The sequence below is a fragment of the Caloenas nicobarica genome, chromosome 2, assembly GCF_036013445.1.
Source record: "Caloenas nicobarica isolate bCalNic1 chromosome 2, bCalNic1.hap1, whole genome shotgun sequence".
Classification (NCBI taxonomy): Eukaryota; Metazoa; Chordata; class Aves; order Columbiformes; family Columbidae; genus Caloenas; species Caloenas nicobarica.
The window spans coordinates 62,941,189-62,963,417 of NC_088246.1; positions in this window are offsets into that span (position 1 = coordinate 62,941,189).

Genomic DNA, 22,229 nt, shown 5'->3' on the forward strand with positions numbered 1-22,229 from the left:
CGTGGCGTGGGCGTTACCATGGTCACAGCGATCACACTCCCGCCCCTCGCCTTGAAAAAGCCTCCGAGAGGGCAGCGGCCCACCAGGCGCTGGGAGGTGAGACCAGCGTGTGAAGCGGGTGAGCAGCACCCACACTGTGCTGCGGCAGCGGGTGTGGTACCTCCTGCAGCAGGGTGCAGAGGCGCTGTCCCTCCTTGCTCCATAGACCATCTCACCTATTGGCAGTGTCCCAGACTGCAGCTGACCATGGTCCCCTCCAGACAGAGAGCTTGTCACAAAAAGACTGTGGCGACCCAGACAGGAGGGCCTGCCCCAATCTGTGTCTGTTCAGGTGTCTGGCTGCAGGGAGTGCCAGAGGCTGCTGCTGCCGGGGGAGGGAGGCAGGCATTCCACCTGCGTGAGGTGTGAGCAGGTGCAGGATCTGCTCAGCATGGGGGTGGAACTTAAGGAGGAGGTCGAGACACTGAGGACCATCAGGGAGTGTGAGAAGGAGATCGACTGGTGGAGTAACTCCCTGGTATTCTGACCAGAAAGGTCCCAGGGAGATACCCTCCAAAAGGTGATGGACCCCCCTGTCCTGTTGGGCAGAGGGAGGAGACCTGGGACAGCCCCTGCCCTGTGACTGTCAGGCAGAGGTAGGGGACCAAAAAGATGACAAAGGTTGGAAACAAGTCCCAGTTTGGTGTCATGGGCAACCCCCCTCCCTACCTGCCTTGCTTCCCCAGGTGCCCCTCCATAATAAGTTTGAGGCCCTTGATCTTGAAGGAGAGGTAGGCGATGATGTCACCTAGAAGGTGACCTAGAAGGTCACATAGGAAGATGCGCTTGACTCCACACATCAAGACTGCCTCCGATAAGAAAGAAAGGTAATTGTAGTAGGTGATTCCCTTCTGAGAGGAACAGAGGGCCCAATATGCAGAGTTGACCCTCATCATAGGGAAGCATGCAGTCTACCCGGGGCCCGGATCAGGGATATCACCAGGGCACTCCCCAACCTTGTGCACCCGACAAACTACTACCCGCTACTGATCTTCCAGACAAGTGGGGAGGAAGCTACAGGGAATGAAGAAAGATTCCAAGGCATTGGGACAGATGGTGAAAGAGTCTGAGGCGCAGGTGATTTTTCTCTTCTCTCCTTCCATTTTCGGGTGACAATGTGGGATGGAAAAGAAAAATTCAGTCCATAAATGATTGGCTACAAAACTGGTGCTACAGGCAGGGCTTTGGATTATTTGATAATGGCTGGTTTTATAAGACACCAGTCTGGATAGTGATACGTAGGAAGTGTTTATCTCACAGGGGCAAAAGGATGCTGGGGCAGGAATTAGCAGGGCTCATTTGGAGAGCTTTAAACTAGATTCGAAAGGGGATGGGGCTGTAGCTGGGCTTCCACCAGTGGGGCCACACTCTAGAATTGGTGGAGACTGGGAGGCCTCCTGCCCCGCTAGGGTGAAATCGGTGTGCTCAGCTCGCTCCCTGAAATGCCTGTACACCAATGCACGCAGCATGGGGAATAAGCAGGAGGAGTTAGAAACCTGTGTTTGGTCAGGAGATTACGATCTGGTGTTAATTACAGAGACATGGTGGGACAGCCCACATGACTGGAATGTCGTCATGAATGGCTGTGTCCTTCTCAGGAAAGACAGGCCAGCAAGGCGAGGTGGTGGAGTTGCTCTTTATGTGAGAGAGCAACTACAATGTATAGAGTACTGTCCAGGCACAGTTGAGGAGCAAGTTGAGAGTCTGTGGGTGAGAATTAAGGGGCAGGCTGGCAGGGGTGATACTGTTGTGGGTGTCTATTACAGGCCACCACATCAGGGTGAGGAAGTTGATGAGGCCTTCTACAGGCAGCTGAGACCGGCCTCACAGTCACAGGCTCTGGTTGTTATAGGGGATTTTAACTACCCTGATGTTTGCTGGAAGGACTACTCAGCCAGCCAGCCACAGTCCAGGAGGTTCCTCCAGTACACTGATGATAACTTTCTAAAATAAATGGTAGAGGGGCCAACTAGGAGAGGGGCTTTTCTGGATCTCATTCTCACTAAAAAGGAGGGTCTGGTCGAAGCAGTAAAAGTTGAGGGTTGCCTTGGCTGCAGCAACCATGAGATGGTAGAGTTCAAGATCTCATGTGGCAGGAACAGAATACCAAGTAGAATGGCAACTCTGGACTTCAGCAGGAATATAAGGCTGTTGTCAGAGGACGTGGGGAGGCAACTGGGAAAGCTAAGGCCTCCTTAGAATTAAATCTAGTGAGAGGGGTCAAGGATAACAGAAAGAGATTTTTCAAATACATGGCAAATAAAACTAACACCAGAGGCAATGTAGGCTCACTGACAAATGAGGTGGGTGCCCTGCTGACAGAAGATACAGAGAAGGCAGAGTTACTGAATGCCTTCTTTATCTCTGTCTATACTGCTGGAGGCTGTCCTGAGGAGCCCCATACCCCTGAGGCCCCAGAGGAAGTCAGAACAATGGAGGAGTCTGCCTTGGTTGATGAGGACTGGGTTAGGGACCAGTTAAGCAATCAGGACATCCATAAATCCATGAGTCCAGATGGGATGCACCCACGGGTGCTGAGGCTGAAGTTATTGCTAGGCCAATCTCCATCATCTTTGCCAAGTCTTGGGAAACAGGAGAGGTGCCTGGGGACTCGAGGAAAGCAAATGTCACTCCAGTCTTCAAAAAGGGCAAGAAGGAAGACCCAGGTAACCATAAACCGGTCAGCCCTACCTCCAGCCCTGGGAAAGTGATGGAACACCTTATCCTTGGTGCCATCTTAAGGCATATCAAGGATAAGAGGGTCATTAGGGGCAGTCAACATGGCTTCACCAAGGGGAAGTCGTGCTTAACCAACCTCATAGCCTTTTATGAGGACATAACCAGGTGGACAGATGATGGCAAAGCAGTGGATGTGGTCTGCCTTGACTTCAATAAAGCATTTGACACAGTCTCCCACAGCATCCTCAATCCCTAACATTCTGTGATTCTGTGGTTCTGTGATACTGTGATTCTGTGAATAGGCTTTGGAGGAAGAGTCTGAGAAGCAGGGAAGCAAGCAGATATTAATAAAAAATTCAGCTCTAATAATATAGTGCTCAAAGTGATCTCAGCAGGACATTTTCCCCTGCACATCTTCCTGTTTAATTTGTGTTTAGTCTAGCTCTGCACTTAAGTGTCAGTGCTCACCTATACACAGGACATGCTCATACTCTGCTCTCTAAACTTCTGATTTACTTAAACCAGTTTTGTAATAGAATATTAAACTTTACATATGACTTCTAAGTCATCATCAGCAAAATGTGGTGAATGGCAAAATTTAAAAAAAAATACATTTTCTCTGTCGCCAAGGTAAGGGACAATCTATTGCATATAAGTAGCAGCACTGCTAAGGTACAGCATCCTTAGCTGGGGAGGAGATATTGTATCAGTTCTCCCTCTGTACTCGTTCTTTCCTCTTGCTCTTGTAAAAACTGAAAGTCTTCTAATTCCCTCTGTATTTTCACCACATACAGACTGGTTTGCTTATGTTGGATACAGGTTCATTGTTCCCTTGATAACCACTTCTACTCAGCTCTGAAAGTTGCATCCCTTTAGTAATCGGCCATTTATGATTTATATGTACACTGCCAGAGCCTTTGATATCAGTGTGTGATTGTGTTATCCTGATCTCAATTATCATCCTATGCATGTGCTCTTGGAAGCCTCTTCTACCAGTTTAGGACCACCAACTTCTAGTTAAAGTGGTGGCATTTTCCTTAATGGCAAGCAGAAAAAAAATAAGTAAGAAACAGTTTAAGGCCATCTTGTAGAAAATAGCCAACTCTACATATGGCATCAGAGGAGTTAATTCTGTAGCCTGCTACAGCCGAGACAAAAGAAGATGGTACTTACCAATGAACTCAATAGGATAATCTTCATATACCTAACTTTCTGGCCGGTGAGAAAACCACAGTATTTACAACAATTTAACTGCATGAATCTGGGGCTTTGCTGTTATTTTAAGATAACTGTAGTACAGAATTTGTTTCCACAATATGTAGAAGACAATTACATTAGCAAGCTGTTAAATTCTGGAGCAGACAACTACAGTTATGTAGTGCATGGTCCTGTCTTCCATCAGCTATAAGCTAAAGCTTTGATCTCTTTCTGTTCTAGGATTATTAGCTGCATGGTATATCCACTGCAATATAGAACATTCTCTAGCCAGGCCGTGGTCAGCTTTTGAAACTCATATTAATTCGTTTTCTTTCCCTGTTGTTCTGAGTGATGTTTCTCTAACTTATCTTTCCCCTACTTGCTTGATTACAATGGCTTTCTGGTATGGAAGATGGTTTTAGCGGCCTTTGTTAGATGGTAACGTTATCTCTGCTTCATTCTATGCTTCCCCTGAGGCAAAAGTAGAGGAAGCTATTATGAGACATGCTAAAAGAATTTTGCTAGTTTCTCATTATGTAGGAGGCAAAATGTACAGTAGTAATATGTTATTATCCAGACAGAAGAATATAAAGAAAAATCAAGCCAGATGTTGAGCCACCAGTATGAAAGACTTCAGAAAATTGTTGTGGCCAGCACTTAAAAAATGACAGCTCGGTTGTCTGCTGATGAGGAGGAGAAGAAAATCCCCACCTCACCCCTTAAAATAATTATTGACATTGTACTTCAGCCTTAATTAAGTCACTAAGTATATTGTCTAGCTTGGAAAGTTACAAAGTTGTTGAAACCCAAAGCAGAACATTTCTTTTACAAAATTCACCATTCATAAGTGAAATGTTCTTTTGATATGGAGGAAGCAATTTATTTTATTTATATACATTTTTGTTTGTTATTTGATTGCCAGTCTCTTTGTTCTTCTCTTGTAAGAAAACAAAAATAGATGAGCAACTCTGTTTGCAATTATGTTTTTAAAACCCTTTGATATCATAATTAAGCGAGTTCCTGTTTCTCTCCTCCTTTTTTTTTTTTCCAGAACTTTTTCTTTGAAAAGTCTAGGTTATCCATCTGAGTGTGTTTTTATTTAATAAAGATAGCCTCAAGTGTTCACTTAAAGATGTCACTTAAAGATTATTATTCAGATGGGAAATTTGTAGGAAGGTATAGAAGAGATGTCTTTGAAGTAACCAGACGTAAAACCCTGAATTGTAAAAAGTTACTTTATTATAACCCTCAGGGCTATAAGTACATTTCATTACAACACTTAAGGATCCTCTGTTCTCTTTTTTTTTTTGTCATTTTGGCATGCCTTTCTAATAAAGACCTGCCTAATCTATAAAATCAGGACTTAAGTTACAAATGAAAAAGTGCCAAACACTCTGACTGGGAGCAGAGATTTGAAACTTCTTTTTTTCCCATATTCAGCACAAGTCTGGGCTATTGATTGCATTTGGATAAACCTTTACCATTTATTTTTAGTTCACTTTGGACAGCTGTACATTCAGCATGCAAGAGAGATAGTTTCCTCTTGAAAATATGGGGAAGCTAAATCTCAGGGATGTAAAAATGCTGGGTTCAAGTCTGGTTGCTTCTCTATCCCATGTGAGTAGGTGAGATCCCTAGGCTGTTTAGCATGCGCTTGTGCTCCCTAGTATTTTCTGTGCCTTCTGTCCATCTCCATTATTTTAAACTTGAAACCTTATCTTGGACATAAAAGCATTTGTGAAGAGAAAGCCCAGTACTTTCCAGAGTGGATGGGTTTTGCCCAATACATTTTGAACGTTAAAAAAGCCTTGCATGGAGAATGCCTTAGCAGCTTTCATTTCCAACTTAATTCTTGTTTCCATTTACAAGAAAAGGAAATGTATGTACCAGAGAAGCAGAAGATTCTTTCTCCCTTCTTTTGCACTAGCTGCAGAAGCAAGACTGTGAGAATGACAGCTGTGTCTTTCTTCGATTTTGTGGTTCTTTGCAGTCATTTTTCTGTTGTGGTTCTCTATGGAAAAATAATGAAGTGCAACTGAAAAATGCCTTTCACTTTAATATGGTTACAATTGGTCGTCTTTGCAGATTAACTTCCTTTTAAGTGTGGTCTCCATGCAGAACATGAACTAATAGTATGAAGATTTATTTCAGATTTAGCTCAGCACAACAATGCATTTTCTTCAATAGATATAATTCTTACTTTTTCAAATATGTCGGACATCCCTGCTTTTTGAGTTGGATAGTAATCAGAATATTAAGACTGAGGAGACACAGTAATAATTTATTTCTCCCTTTTTCCTAAAACACAGTGGCAATATGCAGTTTCAGCTGGCGTATTACAGTATCCTGGAATGAATGCAGAAAGACTCTAACGTGCATTAGCTGGAAATCTTTGATTCATTGCAAGAGAAAGTGGCTTCTTCAGGGCAGCTAAGATATGTCTGCAGACCTTTCTAGCATGATACTTGCATATCATTGCCACTTGTTTAGCAAATGTCTTCCTAGTATTATGAATTCTAATGTAATTTGTGTATCTAAGCAAGGAATGAGAATGCATCACTCCCATCAAATCAGGTCTTTTATCAAACTGCTTTTAGTAAAGACATCTAAAAACTGTATTCCTGATAGGTTGATTTTGATCACAGAAGAATTTGTACAGTTTGGCCTAAAGTAGTCAAGACTAATATTTTAGGCCAAGGTATCAATATACATCTATATTAGACCCATTTTTTTTCTAGATCACATGCCAAATTCACTTTTCTCGAAGTACAGTATCCAGAACACAGCATAGTGATTAAGAGTATATGAACTTTGAATAAAATAACAGTATTCTGGTTCCTTACTTCAGACTGCTCTCAGGTTTAACTGAAGTATCTTAGTTTCATTTATCCATTTAATGAATGAGAATTCTTGTTTTTAAGCACTACTGTAATACTTTTCCTCCTTAAAAGAAAAACACTAAAATATATTAATGTGTTCTAGCATCTAGAATCATTAAGGTATCACCAGGTATTCCTCAGTACGTGTATCTTATCTATATAAGAAGAATATTTGCTTTGATATTTGTCAATGTGCAATGCAAGCCTTGGAAAGTAAAACTAAAGAAAACTTAGTTTCTGAATCAGTTTATGATATCAGAGCTCACAGAAATCTATAATCTATGAAAAATTGACACTAGACTGCTAACACTTTGCTAAGATTATAGAGTATATTTTATCATCCTGAAATAGAAAATAATCTTTTGTTTGGTTTTGATGTTCCCCAGCTTAGGATTCTCTCTTTTGAATGAGTGTAAATTACCAAGATGAAGTAATAGAATCATAGAATGTCCTGTGTTGGAAGGGACTTACACAGATCATCGAGTCCAACTCCTGTCCCTGCATATGACAACCCCTAAATTCACACCATGTGTCTGAGGGCATTGTCCAGTCTCTTGAACACTGTCAGGCTTGGGGCCGTGATTGCCTCCCTGGGGAGCCTGTTCCAGTGCTCCACCACTCTTTGGGTGAAGAACCTTTTCCTGATGTCCAACCTAAACCTTCCCTGGCACATCTTCCAGCCATTCCCTCAGGTTCTGTCATCCATGACTAAGAGAAGAGTTTGGCACCTGTCCCCCCTCCTCCCCTCGTGAGGAAGCTGTAGACTGCGATGAGATCTCTTCTTAGTCTCCTCTTCTCCAGGCTGAACAAACCAAGTTACTTTAGCTGCTCCTTGTATGGCTTCCTCTCCAAACCCTTCATCAACTTTGTAGCCCTCTTCTGGAAACTATCCAGTAGCTTAATATCTTTTTTATACTGTGGCAGCCAGAATTGCACACAGTGCTTCAGGTAAGGCTGCACCAGTCATTTTAGCTAAGTACTTTGGGTGGAAATAGTGCTTGTGTTATGGTTGAAGTTGTTAAAAGGAAAACTATATTTCAAGTTTAAAATACTGTCATGAAATAATGGAAATCTGCCCCTTAATTCCTGGTGACAGATTTCCTTGCTGGCTTTCAAAAATCAACTGAAGATATCTCTCTATTAGCCCTTCCACATTTGATCTTTTTAAATTTAATTTAATTTTGTTTTATTTTTGCAGATGATCTCCATCCAGCTTTTTAACCAATATGGTTAATAGCACAAACATGTTTGTTGTGGTTTTTTTTTGGTTGGTTGGTTTTTTCTGCTCAAGGGAGGAATAGCAGGGGGCCAGAGTGAATGGTATCACTGCTTTTCAAAAAGCAGTCTCCTCAAAATGCAGTCTGAGAATCTCTACCACTGATCCACATCTCTAAAAGATCAGTATATTTATCTTTTCCTCCATGATGTAAACTGCTGTGTATAGCATAAAGATCAATGGATTTTCATTCTTCCAGACTTGATAGTATCAGAAAGAATAATTAATTAGTAGGATGTGTAGTCTGTGTTTGAGTATGTTGTGTGATGGTGGTACTTGAAAACTGCCTATAGTTTGTATGACCATTTCAAGAAAAAAAAAAAAAAATAAAGTTCATAGACAACAAAGTCAGTTGGACATCATAATGGTGAAGACAAGACTTAGACAAATGTATTTCAAAAGTATCGGAAGAAGAACCAAAATGATCATTCCTTTTTTAAGAAACATAGTTTTGGAGTAGAAAAATCACCCTCTGTATCTTGTTGTAGCTATCCTGAGAGCTCTAGGCTGCTTCTTGCTGGTACTTAGTGTAAGACTATGTGGTTAAACATTTCAGCAAGCTTCAGTGTCACCTGTGTCCAGGATAGTAACCATTTAGTTCAAATAAGCTGAATTTGTTCAATCAGACATGTATCTGAAAAAAGAAAAAAACAACTAACATTGATATTTTATTCAATCGATACATGGCACTTTATTTTCATGCTTAGAAGAATGGCTACCAGTTGTACAAGTCTGTACAGCATTGTAGGGATGTACTACTTTCCAGCACTCATGCAACACTGGCTCTTTCCAGTACTCTATGGCTGCCATTCTCCAAACAGGCAGAGCAAGACATGTACTTGAAGTTATTTTTAAACTCATCCAAGAAAAGGGTAACTTTTCCTTAGTAACAGATAAAACTTCCTTTGATTTTATAATTTTCAATTGTTTGTTTCTTTGTTTTGTTTTGTTTTGTTTTAATAACAGATGTGAATTAGCTAGATGCTCTAATATTCTATTTAAAAAACCCTGTCTCTGAGGTCAAGAGGAAATATACTGACTTCTGTGCTAAACGACAGTGAATTTATTCTGATTAGAAATTTCCCAAAAGTCCTGTCATCATAATCACCAGGATAACAAATATTTGTTGGAGACCAGAATTACTTCAAGAGGTTTAATTTTGCAATATACCTATATCAATATTTTATTCATAAGTGTCCACATTTTGAGAAATTATGTGTGAAGATCAGCCCACAGAAGTGTTGATCTCATGAATTTACAACACTAATTCAGAACATGCACAAATGAAATGGTAAAAAATGTCAGCAGTTTTATTTTTGTTATTTTTCTATGGCATCATTTGAATGATGAAGAGTAGATTTTTGAGGTTTGTTGGGAGCTGCTAACGAAAGGTGTAGCTGAAAAATTGTATGTAAATAAAATATTGTAAAATACTGTTCCATAAGTAGTCTATAAGAAAGCTTTCTATTTATCTTTCTTGCACAGATATTAAAAACACAGTAAGGCACTTTATAAGCTTGATGCTCTTTCACTCCATGCTGTGTATTTTTCTTTTAAAAATTTCAGACTAATACTACAGGCATTCTGATTCATTCAGTGTTGGCATCATAGGTCTTCAAGTGTCCTATGGAGAAAGAGAACTTGCCATGCTTTTCGTGCATTTCTTCTTTCAATTCAAAGATGTTACAATTATAGAGGCAAACATCTTCACTTGATGATTATTTGTAGTATAGTCTATATGTGATTTGAGTCAATTGACTTTGCCATCTGAGAAGTTCCTTGCAACAGAGAATCACTGTAAAGCTAAATGGAATTTGTAACTGCTACTGTTGTGCAATAGCAACAAAAATATGCTCTAGAAATACACTCTGTGAAATAGCATTGGAAGTGTGAGTAGTCTATTTTAACAAAAAAACCCTTAAAAATATTTAAAAATTAATAAAGTAAATATGAGGTCAAAGAGAAAACAATTGACTTCTCTGTAGCAGAAAATATCTTTTATATGTTTAAATGATATGTACTTCATTGGAAAACATGAAAGATTTGTGATGAATATTTAATAATTAGTAATGAATATTTAATAATTAATATTTTTAGAAATGCAATTAATTAGAATTTATGCTTCTGCAAGGCTTTTCTTCCATGGTTCCCACTAGATTTAGAATTCTGCCCCTAAATAGGTGCCTTCACTTCCTAGAACTGGAAAGATAAATATTGATTTTATTTATAGAAGAGTATTTCCTTGTTGTCCTGACAACTGAGTTTCACACTTTACCTGATTAAGTGTAGCTAGAGATTAATTGCATCAAATTTCAAACATTCAGGAGTTAAAAGACAAGAGTTTTCATTTGAAATATTTTCAAATTGTAAAGATCTTACCAAATAATCTTTGCTGTTTCTTAAGGGTAAAAAGTTAGCATTTCCAGTAATATGTTTCCCACAGAAGTTAACTCTATTTTTTGATCATGATAGGCTACTGTAAACAAAGTGCACCCCAGATACATGTTGTTGGGTTTTTAACAAGAAAAAAAGGAACAAGTGTTTATTTGGACCACTTGTAAAATTTAGCAAAGCACCACTGACATGAAAACCCAATGGTCTGACAATGAGTTTGAACTCTCCCTGCTGGAGTCTGAAGGAGCTCAGTGCATGACCAAGAATTTCCTGAGACATTTGATCAGTTTGTAGTACTAAATATAATAATAATACTGACTGCCTTTGGAGCAGAAACACTGTTCAGACATTCAGAGGAAATCTAGGCCAACTTGTGCTCTCTACAGGGATGGTATGGAAGGAAAAATTAGAAGAGCAGATGTTTACATGTTTAAGTGTCTGGGATCCAGGAGAGTAATTCCTGAGTCGATCTTGGGGGGAAAAAAAAATAACGAAGTTTTCCAAATAATTTTTTCTTTTCTTTTTAGGATCCATGGCAGATGGCAGTCAGGTACTCGGTTCCTACTCGGTAGGTATTTGAGCTCATAACTCTTAGAAAGTTTTTCAGAATCCAGGATTACATTAATAAGAAAAAGATTATTTCTGGTAGAAGTCTAAGATGTTTTCTCTTCTTGAATCATATTTTTTCTGGGGACTTTAGCTGCCATGTGACTCAACTGCAGTTACTCCACATCCAAACATTTTGCTACAGCCATGGACTTAAAGCTGCCACTAGGTCTTATGTGTGATACTGCAAATTCATTTCATGCTGAAATCATTAGCTGACCTAATTTTTTTTTAATTATCACTCACAGAGGGAATACTTCCAGCATTCCCAGCTAGATACTATTTGATGTACAATTGTATCACTAGACAGAAAATCACTATTTCAATTGAAATGCAGCAATTAATAGTGTAATATCACCTATAGAATTGCTGTGTCTCAGAGAGATATTATTTTTACATGCTTAGTTGTTGAAATTAGGTGTATTCAGATAACTTGTACATTTGCATTCCTTCCTACTGACATACTTTTTAAACTGACCTTTTTCCTGATTTCAGCTGTTCGATACAATCTGAGACAAAAACCTGCATATTTGCAGAGCACAGCTTTGTAAACTGAAATTAAGTAGCATTCATGTACATACATGCATTACTTTCTATACATTTTTCAAATTCTCTAAACTTTCTTAACTGAGAGTATTGTTGCTTAGACTGATGTCTGGGATAAAATGATGTTCTTATGCTTTAGGATTGCAATATAGCATGAGAATAAAGCTCAGCTTCCTTGCAAACAAGATTATATCCTTAAGTCCACATCTTACAACCATTTTACTCCTACAGCCTACAGTTGTCTTGCTGGTAAGATATTTATGTTTGCCTCAAATTACAGCAATTTGCTCATGCTACAAAACCAGGTCCCTGAATTGTAGCTGTGAAGCTATATTATTCAATTAGTTATTTGTTATTCCTTACCATTTAGGTGTAGTCTTGTGGTACAAACCCACAGAATCTGAACATTTCTCTCCTGGGAGTCATAGAATCATAGAAGTATAGAATGTTAGGGATGGGAAAGGGACCTCAAAAGATCATCCAGTCCAATCCCCCTGCTGGAGCAGGAACACCTAGATGAGGCTACACAGGAAGGCGTCCAGGTGGGTTTTGAATGTCTCCAGAGAAGGAGACTCCACAACCTCCCTGGGCAGCCTGTTCCAGTGCTCTGTCACCCTCAATGAGAAGAAGTTTCTTCTCAAATTTAAGTGGAACCTCTTGTGTTCCAGCTTGAACCCATTACCCCTTGTCTTACTGTTGGTTGTCACCGAGAAGAGCCTGGCTCCATCCTCCTGACGCTCACCCTTTACATATTTATAAACATTAATGAGGTCTCCCCTCAGTCTCCTCTTTTCCAAACTAAAGAGACTCAGCTCCCTCAGCCTTTCCTCATAAGGGAGATGCTCCACTCCCTTAATCATCTTTGTTGCCCTGCGCTGGACTCTCTCCAGCAGTTCCCTGTCCTTCTGGAACTGAGGGGCCCAGAACTGGACACAATATTCCAGATGTGGTCTCACCAGGGCAGAGTAGAGGGGAAGGAGAACCTCTCTTGACCTACTAACCACCCCCCTTCTAATACACCCCAGGATGCCATTGGCCTTCCTGGCCACAAGGGCACAGTGCTGGCTCATGGTCATCCTGCTGTCCACCAGGGCCCCCAGGTCCCTTTTCCCTACACTGCTCTCTAATAGGTCATTCCCCAACTTATACTGGAACCTGGGGTTGTTCCTGCCCAGATGTAAGACTCTACACTTGCCCTTGTTATATTTCATTAAATTTTTCCCTGCCCAACTCTCCAGCCTGTCCAGATCTCGCTGGATGGCAGCACAGCCTTCTGGCGTGTCAGCCACTCCTCCCAGCTCGGTGTCATCAGCAAACTTGCTGATAGTACACTCTATTCCCTCATCCAAGTCATTGATGAATATATTAAATAACACTGGCCCCAGAACTGACCCCTGAGGCACTCCATTAGATAGAGGCCTCCAACCAGTCTCCGCCCTATTGACCACAACTCTCTGGCTTCTCTCCTTCAGCCAGTTCACAGTCCACCTCACTACCTGATCGTCCAATCCACACTTACAGAGCTTAGCTGTGAGGATGCTGTGGGAGACTGTGTCAAATGCTTTACTGAAGTCATAGTAGACCACATCCACCACTCTGCCATCATCAATCCACCTTGTTATGTCTTCATAAAAGGCTATGAGGTTGGTTAAGCACAACTTCCCCTTGGTGAAGCCATGTTGACTGCCCCTAATGACCCTCTTATCCTTGATATGCCTTAAGATGGCACCAAGGATAAGGTGCTCCATCACTTTCCCAGGGCTGGAGGTGGGGCTAACCGTTCTATGGTTACCTGGGTCCTCCTTCTTGCCCTTTTTGAAGACCGGAGTGACATTTGCTTTCCTCTAGCTCTCAGGCACCTCTCCCGTTTCCCAAGACTTGGCAAAGATGATGGAGAACGGTCCAGCAATTACTTCAGCCAGCTCCCTCAGCACCCGTGGGTGCATCCCATCTGGACCCATGGATTTATGGATGTCCAGATTGCTTAAATGCTCCCTAACCCAGTCCTCATCAACTAAGGCAAACTCCTCCATTGTCCTGACTTCCTCTGGGGCCTCAGAGTTATGGGGCTCCTCAGGACAGCCTCCGGCAGAGTACAGAGAGACAAAGAAGGCATTCAGTAACTCTGCCTTCTCTGTATCTTCTGTCAGCAGGGCACCCACCTCATTCGTCAGTGAGCCTACATTGCCTCTGGTGTTAGTTTTATCTGCCATGTACTTGAAAAAGCTCTTTCTGTTGTCCTTGACCCCTCTTGCCAGGTTTAACTCTAAGGAGGCCTTAGCTTTCCTAGTTGCCTCCCTACGTCCTCTGACAACAGCCTTATATTCTTCCCAAGTGGCCAGCCCCTTCTTCCATGATATATAAACTTTCTTCTTCCACTGGAGCTTACCCAGCAGTTCCTTCTATAACCACACAGGTCTCCTGGCTCCCTTCCTTGACTTCCTACACGTCGGGATGATCTGATCTTGAGCTTGGAAGAAGCAGTCCCTGAATGCTAACCAACTATCTTCGGCCCCTTCAAGCAGCCTTGCCCACGGGATTTCCCCTAGCAATTGTTTGAAAAGGCCAAAGTTCGCCCTGCTGAAGTCCAGGGTTGCAATTCTGCTTGTTATTCTGCTCCCGCCACGTGAGATCCTGAACTCCACCATTTCATGGTCGCTGCAATCAAGGCAGCCCTCAACCTCTACGGCTTCAACCAGACCCTTCTTGTTAGTGAGGACGAGATCCAGCAGCGCTCCTCTCCTAGTCGGCTCCTCCACCATTTGCATCAGAAAGTTATCGTCAATGCACTGGAGGAACCTCCTGGACTGTGGCTGGCTGGCTGAGTAGTCCTTCCAGCAAACATCAGGGTAGTTAAAATCCCGCATAACAACCAGAGCCTGTGACTGTGAGGCTGCTCTCAGCTGCCCGTAGAAGGCCTCTTCAACTTCCACACCCTGATGTGGTGGCCTGTAATAGACACCTACAATAGTATTGCCCCTGCCAGCCTGCCCCTTAATTCTCACACACAGACTCTCAACTTGCTCCTCAGCTGTGCCCGGACAGTACTCTATACATTGTAGTTGCTCTCTCACTAAAGAGCAACTCCACCACCTCGCCTTGCTGGCCTGTCTTTCCTGAGAAGGACACAGCCATCCATGACCACATTCCAGTCATGTGAGCTGTCCCACCATGTCTCTGTAATTAACACCAGATTATAATCTCCTGACTGAACACAGGTTTGTAACTCCTCCTGCTTATTCCCCATGCAGCGCGCATTGGTGTACAGGCATTTCAGGGAGCAAGCTGACTACACTGATTTCACCCTCGGGGCATGGGGGGCCTCCCGGTCTTTATCGATTCCAGCGTGCTGCCCCACTGATGCAATTGTTTCCTAAGACACCGGTAAACACATATTTTATTGTAAACAGGTGCTTCTGCCTCATCACAGACATTGCAATACCCCAAAAATCTTCAGGATGCTCCTATCTTATGGTTCACAAGCAAAATTCCTATTCTAATGGAGAAGTGCAAAATCTTTGCTGATGCAAACTGACAGTTCACTTAAGTTCAAATGCTGACATACCAGTTTATACCAGAAAAGTATCTGTTGTTATATTTTAATCTTCTAAATCAATAATATAATTTTATGATGACATCACTAGCTACCTTATTGGTAACTTAGGTCAATGGACAATAAGGACAATTTATTGTATTCACAATTTTTGGAAATTCATTAGGTACCTCCAATAGCAAAAATGAGAAGAGGCTGAATTTTTTCCCTGTTCAAGCAACTAAGTGATCTAAAATAAACAGATTACAGCTGACCCTTACTTTTAAACTCAAAATGAATGATTCTTTATTTTTGCACTAAAAATATACTCCTCTGCAAACTATTTACACCTTTTATTGTGGTATGATTAATAGATTTGCCAATACAAGGATTTTAGTGCTATTGAGTACTGTGAGGGGCTAGTCATAGCTTTCCTAGATTAAATCTCTTGTTTTAACCTGCTTTTCTCAACATTCTGTCCAGGAGCTAAAAAGATATTTGCTTGCTGTTTGTTTAAAGTAAAAATAGTAACTCCTATATCACTTTCAGGACTGAGGTCACATTGAAAGAGAATGACCTCAAAGGGAGTTAATTGCCTAAGTATATTAAAAATCTTTGTCTAAGTCTTCATAAGGACAAAATACATTTCTCCCTCTCATCTGTATGTGAAATGTCATCATCATGCTGGTAAAGTGGAACAGAAGATAGATTCTCTTTTTCCACATTCCATCATGTCAGGCATGATCTTTTTTTCACTGGTCATAGGAACCTTTCTGCACGAACTGCAGGAGGAGAGAGCCAAGATAATTAGTAGCAACAGCTGTGCTAGTGAAAAAGCTTTTCTTAGAACCATAATTACATGAGCTGTTGTGCCCTTTATGCATTTAGTGAAGCTCTAGGTGTTGAAGCTTGCACTTTGCACAAAGTTGGCTAGTGTCAGTGGACACAAATGTGTTCATTAAGTACACAAAGGCTATCTTTCATGTTTTCATTTTGTTCTTTGTAAAATTTGAATTCAAAATAATAAGCAACTAAGACAAAAATCACAGCTGCTGACATCCAGTGAGTTTTTCTTTCCTCTAACCGTGACAATGACAATTAATGACCTGCATATGCACAAGCACATATACACACACTATCTGACAATTCCTTAGGCTAGCAACGATTAGCAGTAAAACATCAACAAAAGGTACTTGGGGTCACTATATGTAGAGGTATCCAACATTATAGAGGAGTACTAGCTAAGTACTATATGGAAAAGTGCTTTCTAATCCCTTTATCCTATCCTTCAACCAGATTGTTCAGGCTGCTCACAATTTCTTTTACAGATTCAAATAAAAGTTCAGAATTTAAAAAAAAAAAAAACATTTTTCTTACACCCATTCAGGACAAAAAGAAATATAATATATCACTAGAAGACTACTGCTATGTTCTTTTTCAATGCTCACTAAAAGATTATAATATGGGGCTACAGAAATCTTCCATGTGCAAAAATACTTCTGAAATCTCATCTTCAGTGTCCCATCTTTATTTTTCTAATCCAATTTTAACTTTGAAATTCATTGACCTGAATGCTAGTTTAGGTCATGGTTTTCATTAAACAATATAAATATACATTTCTAATAATACACCTCCAAAAATAAGTCTAACATTCCATTTAATAGGTATTTCATATTAATGGGTAAATGAGAACAGATAAATTGAGACAAAATATTTATAAGCTCTTAAGAAGAGTCATGAAACAAGTACAGAGCATGATTAAATGCGCATAATCGCTGTTTGCAGAAATCAAAAGTGCCTCAGGCAGAGTTCTCAAATTCATCAAGCTTCCTCAGAGGTTTGTCTGGATGACTCTAAGACAAAAGATCTGTGATGCCTGCAACTGCCAACAATATGTGATATTATTAGATGTGGTGTTTTAAACAAGGACCTCTTTCTGTCCCTTCTGGTTTTTAGCCATTTTCAATCTTGAATTCCACCCCAGTGTAGCAACAGCTTTTTGATTGAAGCATGCTTGAGTTGTAGTTAAGGTATTATAAATATTGTGTATGCAACATACAGCAGAAAATAAGTCCCTGACAACAGTTTCCAAATTAGATTGAATGGAAAAATGCATTATTCCAGGAAAGAAAGAAAGAAAGAAAGAAAGAGAGAGAGAAAGAAAGAAAGAGAGAAAGAAAGAGAGAAAGAAAGAGAGAAAGAAAGAAAGAAAGAAAGAAAGAAAGGAAGGAAGGAAGGAAGGAAGGAAGGAAGGAAGGAAGGAAGGAAGGAAGGAAGGAAGGAAGGAAGGAGCCTAACACTAAATCTTACAAGAAGAAATACAGACAATTATTAACTCTTAACAGGCAAATTCTACACTATGAGCACGTCTTGCATAATTCCCAAATGACATTACTAAAGAATGCACACCTTGGTATTGAAGCTGTCTTGAAGCTAACAAAGAAAGATCAGCATCTACACGGTGCATGAAAATAAGAGAGTCAGCTTACTCACTTAGCTACTGTGCAGTGAGTTTGCCACAAAGGAAACTTTTAAAGGAGAGATTATGGAGAATGAGTAGGAGGTAGGAAAAGGAGAGACTTCTTAATGAAGGGAAGCTCAAAAAGAAGCCTGTGCAATCATGTAGCATAAGGCTAGCTGGTACCATTATTTTTAAATTAGTAACTTTCCTGCTTTTGGATTTTCTCACTAAAATAAATAAATAAATGGACAGAGAGAGAGAGAGAGAGAGAGAGAGAGAGAGAGATAGTGATAGACCAATTATTGCTGGTGTTATTACTTCTGAACTTTCCATTGCTTATTTTTAATTTTCCTGTTCTATCACGTGCCAATATATGCAAAGAATTCACATCATACCTCACAGAATCACAGTATCACAGAATGTTAGGGATTGGAAGGGACCTCAAAAGATCATCTAGTCCAATCCCCCTGCTGGAGCAGGAACACCTAGATGAGGCTACACAGGAAGGCGTCCAGGTGGGTTTTGAATGTCTCCAGAGAAGGAGACTCCACAACCTCCCTGGGCAGCCTGTTCCAGTGCTCTGTCACCCTCAATGAGAAGAAGTTTCTTCTCAAATTTAAGTGGAACCTCTTGTGTTCCAGTTTGTACCCATTGCCCCTTGTCCTATCATTGGTTGTCACTGAGAACAGCCTGGCTCCATCCTCGTGACACTCACCCTTTACATATTTGTAAACATTAATGAGGTCTCCCCTCAGTCTCCTCTTCTCCAAACTAAAGAGACCCAGCTCCCTCAGCCTTTCCTCATAAGGGAGATGCTCCACTCCCTTAATCATCTTTGTTGCCCTGCGCTGGACTCTCTCCAGCAGTTCCCTGTCCTTCTGGAACTGAGGGGCCCAGAACTGGACACAATATTCCAGATGCTGTCTCACCAGGAGAGAGTAGAGGGGTTGGAGAACCTCTCTCGACCTACTAACCACACCCCTTCTAATACATCCCAGGATGCCATTGGCCTTCCTGCCCACAAGGGCACAGTGCTGGCTCATGGTCGTCCTACTGTCCACCAAGACCCCCAGGTCCCTTTCCCCTACACTGCTCTCTAATAGGTCATTCCCCAACTTATACAGGTACCTGGAGTTGTTCTTGCACAGATACAAGACTCTACACTTTCCCTTGTTATATTTCATTAAATTTTTCCCTGCCCAACTCTCCAGCCCGTCCAGGTCTCACTGGATGGCAGCACAGCCTTCTGGTGTGTCAGCCACTCCTCCCAGTTTTGTGTCATCAGCAAACTTGCTGACAGTGCACTCTATTCCCTCATCCAAGCGATTGATGAATATATTAAATAACACTGGCCCCAGAACTGACCCTTGAGGCACTCCACTAGATGCAGGCCTCCAACTAGACTCTGCCCCATTGACCACAACTCTTTGGCTTCTTTCCTTCAGCCGTTTCATAGTCCACCTCACTACCAAGAACTCCCTCCAGTAGTTAACATGGAAAATACATCTGCCTACACCTTTCACAGGAGTGTATTGCTCTTTTAAATTGGAGCTACACTGTGCTGCTTGGCAGACTAGCATACATTATGGTGTGATATCCAGATGGAAGAGACAGGTTGTGCCTCATGTTTCCTCCTCTTGTGCTATTCTGTTGTTGTGAGCTGTGTTTTCCTGCTAGATTCCATGAAAAAAACAAAGCATCTATATGACGTTACAGCCATGGAGCATGAGACCTGTTCAAAACAAAAGAGCAAAACTATGAGAAGACTGAGCATAGAAAGGCAACTGCTACTGAATAAAGAACATCATTGTCTTAAAAGCATTCTTTTCACTTGGGCCATTCCACAACATCTCCAAAGATTGCTGGGTGTCAGCAAAGAGAAACTGGGATACAATGAAATTGTTTTTAAATGAATTCTTAGAAATAGTAAAAAATGTTCTTCCTTCCTTTGTCCTTTTATGTCCATTCAAATGTATTTCTTAGCTAAACTCATCTAATGGGAGAGGTTTTCTTTGGTCTCAACACTAGGCAAAGATTTATTCCTTATTTTATGCTGAAGCAATGGTTTTATTGACTACAGTGGACAAACTTTCTTCATACATATATACATAAAACTGTAGTCAGCTAACACAGATTAATGGCTACGTATACAATCATCAGATTAGCAAGACCTTTTACCTTATAGGATGCTTACTCAAGAAGATGAGAGTGGTTCTACCTACACAAGAAATTCTAATATGAGGATGGTTCAAGCTAAATTAAATTGTTTCCTAGGCTAGTTGTGTTGTCACTCTGGTCTTTCTCAATCAAACTTGTATTTTTTGCCCTACAAATATCAGGCAATTCCATTTCTTGTATCTCTGAGGACATAATTTCAGCTATAAGGCCTTACTCATTCACCCATTAAGAACTTTCTCAATGCTCCTGCGTTTTGACTAAGGTCCTGGTACAAACACTCACCTATGGAGACAACTTACTATTTCCTTATTTTACAAGAAGAAATTGTCATAGCACAACCACAGAGAGACTGAAGGAATATTTTAAACAGCTATCCAAAGAAGAAACAACCACAAAGCCCTATCGGTGTCTTAGAGAAGATGTTAAAATCAACACAGATCACTCTTCTGTAGCAGGAACTCCTGTCCTGTCTAGGCAACAGAACTCCCTATCCGCTAGGCAATTCTTAAGGATTATAAAACTCACCCAGGTCAGATTATGGGTGTGGCTAGATGACTGGGATACAAAAAGAAAAACCAAACCAACCCAAAACCTTAAACCTACTCTGGGAAAACTGCCAGAAGAGAGAATTCAGTGTATGGCATACCTCCAGGTGAGAAGACCCTAACTCTAAAAGAGGCTGGTGACAGTGATGGAGAGGACTGATTAATATGAGCAGCTTAGAGTGCACAGGAAGGACAATATTTGGGTTAACAATTTCTCAATGCTTAAAAAAAGAAGAACAAATTGGATAGGTACCATGTCTTTTAAAGATGCATAATTCATTCATTATATCCCTTAGAAGTAAGAGCTGATGTTAATTGCAGCTGAGAGCTAATGAATTAACAAACACAAATTCAAGAGATACCATCTTAAGAAATATTTGCCATTGTTATAAAAAGAACCATGAGAAAGCTTTTTTTTTTTGAAAAATCTAGGTTCAGCCACACTATTTAATGCATCAATTGTCTTGTGTTAGTGCTGCTATTGATTCGATTCTGTAGTGCTTCTTGGAAAAACAGAGTGAAAAGGCAATCTGTCTGTGTTAATGAAGACAAACTTTCTGACAGCTGTACTGCAAGTTTTGCCTAATAGTAAGGCCATAATTCATTTTCTATTCTCTGTGCTTTAAGTAACTCAAATTTGTTTGTGTTTTCTTTTTTCCCATTTTCATTTTGTCCACAATCAGTTATTTTACAGGTTTACATTTATTTTCTTTAAATTATCTGGCTCCAAAAAAAAAAGCTTTGACCTGTTGTCAGTTGTCATTCTCAGTTTTATTGAATTCATATTCACGTCAATTTAGTTCATATCTTATGAGAATTTTCTACCCAGAACAGCAACTTTCACATATTTCACATTGTTTCACAATTTAACAGTTAATTTATTTGCTTTGCATTTTAAATTGCTAAGTAAACTTAATACATCTAGAATGTACTAAACTGACCACTAATCATTATGGCAAAGAATAAGAGACAGGGCTTTTGAAAACATGGGTCTGCTTTGTAAGCAAATGGGCTAAGTAATAAAATTAATTTTCCAGAAACAGAAATACCTCTTTGATAGGCACTCAAGTAGCTGAACCTATAATCAAATTTTCTTCATATTCTTGTAAGAGTCACTGCCACTTGTGGTCACCACAACCAATGGCTGAACTAGTTAGACTGACTGTGAGTATTGGATTCACAAGTTCAGTAGAGAAATTTTTAAAATAAAACATGTGGAGATGTTCATAACTGCAGCCCGTAAAAAGAAATACAACTGAGCTGTCAAGACCTGATACATTAATATAAAGGCCTCTGAGCTGCATTGACATAAGTTCAGATGATGGAACTAAATAAAGACTATTTCATTCCTAGGAAATGTCAAACCAGCACAGACTTATAAATTAAACAAACAAACAATTTAGATATAATTGATTATATCTTCCCAAAACTTTTTATAGTGTGATGAAAGTATTTCCCTCGTGTAACTAGTAACAGATATCCCCAGGCATAGGATGATGTGAAATGATTAGCTCAAAGAGTAAAACTCCACATATCCTAAGAAACTGGCTAAATTCTCTATTTAAACTAAAATTTAATGAATTGGAGCTTTCATCAAATGACTCTGAACTGAAAGAAATAATAATAGATGGAGATGGATAAAAGTCGGACCAAGTATCTATGTCTATAAATATAGCAGGAAGAAGATTAAAACTACCTTATTTTTAAAAAAAAAAGAGAGAGAAATTACACATTTCCTTATTCACTATTTAAGTTTTCCTCCAGTGCTGGAGTTTTCAACATCTAAATTCTGGTCAGATCCAATTAGAGAAGTCAGACTACACTGAACAGTGTGGATCAAGGATCAAGAGCACAGTAAGGAGGATGGAATCTCATTTTCTGTATAATACCTGGAGTA